The 3,389-nt window shown below is 32.2% G+C and overlaps 1 pseudogene; it reads left to right on the top strand.

Moving 5' to 3' along the window:
* Positions 1-992: 992 nt before the first annotated feature.
* On the top strand, positions 993-2,629 carry LOC131661370 (chalcone synthase-like; annotated as a pseudogene).
* The last annotated feature ends 760 nt before the right edge of the window (positions 2,630-3,389 follow it).

Below are 3,389 nucleotides of genomic sequence, written 5' to 3'. Positions count from 1 at the left end.
GTTTGCTTGATTCGGATAATAGAAATATACAACTTATACTATCAATTATGCTTGTTATTGGGCATTATAATCGGATAGGAATAAATAATCCGCTTAGTAAATTGACTTTTAAACTATGTCTTTATTTTAATTTAAATCGTTAATATTAATTTTACTAATAAATAATTATTATTATAATGAATATTATACCATTCAACTAAAAAACAAAAAAATTCAGTTAACCATCCTACTTTCTCGTTTTTTCATAAATTTTTCGTGTTTTCCTTATGTAACCACCGCTCTTTAATTACATTATTTAATAATTTCATGAATTTTATTTAATAAGTAATTAATCTCTAAATTAATGTAATTTTTTTTATAGAAAACCTGGCATGATAATGTTTGATTATAGTTTTAGTTTCCAATTTTACATGATTAATGAATTAGTTTTCTTATTTTAAATTCAAATATTTTGGTCTCTTTCTTATATTTTATATTTAAAATTGATGATGTATTTATTTTTATTGATATGTCATTTTTTTTAACATAATTAATTATATATGATTTTTTTTAGAACTTAAAAATAAGTTAAAAAATGGAAACTTCACCCATTTTCAACTGAAACGGCAATAATGTGGTGGCAGCATACACAATAGAAGAAAATAAGAAGTCACATAATGTTTTGATATATCTTGTTTGGAGCACGTGATATGTTGACAAGTTGGTTAAGAGCATATCTATTGTTGAAGTTGTTTTCATTATTAGCCTTTGGACACTTTTGTGGTCTTGATTGGCAGCTCGAATTAGAGGAAAATTGCAACACATCAATGAATAAGAAGACACACTATAAGAAAATAAGAAGTGGTATATGTTAGGTTTGGATAGCAGTCTTTTGTTCAATATTTTTTGGAGCACGTGATGGCGAACTAACCCCTTATAGACTTATTTTAAGAATATTACTTCTCTATAAATAGGATAGTAATCAAACAATAGCTTCATCAATTGCATTTACCTTCTATCAACAATCAAAATGGCACACTTAGAAGAAATAAGAGAGACCCAAAGAGCCCGTGGCACTGCAACCATTCTTGCTATTGGAACCGCAACTCCACCAAATTGCATTTATCAATCTGATTTTACAGATTATTATTTCCGAGTTACCAACAACAACCACATGCCTCAACTCAAGGATAAATTGAAGCGTATATGTAAGCTCAAATATACATGCATACATGTTTTCATGAATATATGTTTTTGTTTTTGTAATACTTCCTTCATGTATATTATATATATGCCAGACACACATGCATGCATGTCGCTTCAACTTACGGATTTTTCTCTGCTTCAATAGGTGAGAAGTCAATGATAAAGAAACGTTACCTGCACTTGACAGAAGAAATGTTGAAAGAAAATCCAAACATATCCAGTTATGAGGAATCATCTCTTGACGCACGCCAAGACATATTAGTTGAAGAAGTACCAAAGCTAGGAGAAAAAGCAGCATCAAAAGCCATACAAGAATGGGGAAGACCAAAATCAGAGATAACTCATCTCATTTTTTGTTCAACTTCAGGTGTCGACATGCCTGGTGCTGATTATCTACTCGTCAAACTCTTAAACCTAAATCCATCCATAAAACGATTTATGTTATATCACCAAGGTTGTTTTGCTGGTTGAACTGTTCTTCGTCTCGCCAAAGATCTTGCTGAGAACAACCTTGGTGCACGTGTCCTTGTTGTTTGTTCTGAATTAACTGTGGTTACTTTCCGTGGTCCCAATGAAAATCACTTGGATTCGTTAGTTGGACAAGCACTCTTTGGTGATGGTGCTTCATCTGTGATCGTTGGATCAAAACCTGATGAAAGAATTGAAAAACCGTTGTTTTATCTTGTTTCGGCTTCCGAAACTATTCTACCAAACTCTGAAGGTGCAATTGAAGGACATTTGCGTGAAGTTGGACTCACATTTCATTTGAAAGAAAATGTTCCGGAATTGATTGGTGAGAATATTGTGAAGAGTCTGGAAGAAGCATTCCATCCGCTTGGAATTAGTGATTGGAATTCATTGTTTTGGGTAGCACACCCTGGTGGTCCTGCAATATTGAAGAGGGTTGAAAAAACAGTTGGGTTGAATTCAGATAAACTAAATGCGACAAAACATGTTCTTAGTGAGTATGGAAACATGTCGAGTGCTTGTGTGTTATTTATATTGGATGAGATGAGAAGAAGGTCTATAAAGGAAGGGAAGTTGACTACTGGTGAAGGACTTAAGTGTGGTGTTTTGTTTGGATTTGGTCCTGGCTTGACCATGGAAACCATTGTTTTGCATAGCGCTGCTACCAACATATAAACTCACTAACTCTCGTTACTATGATGATTTGCTTGGTGTGATATTATTTATTGAGATAGTAATGAATAAAAGAATCAAATAAATCCTATCTTTCTTATAGGATATTTTGGGATCCATGCACATGGTGTTACGTCTGTAGGGATGATTAGATCTATAGAGACAAGTTTTCTCTTACTTAAATCTAATAATCCTCATAATTGTTGCATTGTGAGTAATGTTGTCTACTTCTCTTGCTATTTGTATTAATTTTTCACTCTTTAACCATAATATCGGTTAATTTGCATGTGTATTTATGCATGGTGTGATAAAAATATTTGCTATTTCAATACCTATTTTTGTCTTCCTTTACATAGAATTAATTCAACTAAAATCCACATATCATATTATAAACAAATATGTCTCTTATCAAATAACGAAGAGTTACTTTTGGTCTAGACCTATGAGACCCCTTCGACGCCTCCTAAGATTCACGAGCATAATTCAAACATTAAGAAAAACATGAAAGATCAAATTTTTAGGATTGATTAAACTAAGCATAATGCCATGATCATATCAAGTACAACAAATACATAATAATGTATAAACCTAACACTAACATGTGAGAACTTAGATACTCATGACAACACTAACTAGATAGAAGGTGTAGAAGTCAAATCTCCTTCAGACGATTTGTCAGTCCCTTTAATATTGAGGTTGCATGTTGCATGTCTCTGCCTCATGGGTTAAGAGTTTTGTTGCTTGTCTTTTAAGCTTTTGGTTTTGTTATTTAGTTATTGTGTCTCCTCTCCGATTGCACATACATGGGTTGATTTTTAAATTAGTTTTTAAGCATACATAAATCAAAGTGTCTGATATTTGTATAAGCAATATGCTTCAAGTCAATCTATTGAGTTGTTGATTTTCTGACTCGAAACATACCTCTTTCTTATGACTTCAATCTTGTACCATATTTCAATCAGTTTTGTGCAACATCTTCAGGTCATATAAAAGCTTTTTCTCTCAAAATCTTTCACATGCAAACCTTTCACAATTGATTTGAAAAATCACAACTCATTTGTTCT

The sequence above is a fragment of the Vicia villosa genome, linkage group LG3, assembly GCF_029867415.1.
Source record: "Vicia villosa cultivar HV-30 ecotype Madison, WI linkage group LG3, Vvil1.0, whole genome shotgun sequence".
Classification (NCBI taxonomy): domain Eukaryota; kingdom Viridiplantae; phylum Streptophyta; class Magnoliopsida; order Fabales; family Fabaceae; genus Vicia; species Vicia villosa.
The sequence above is the reverse complement of the archived record's forward strand: the minus strand, read 5'-3'. Positions and strand labels throughout refer to the sequence as shown.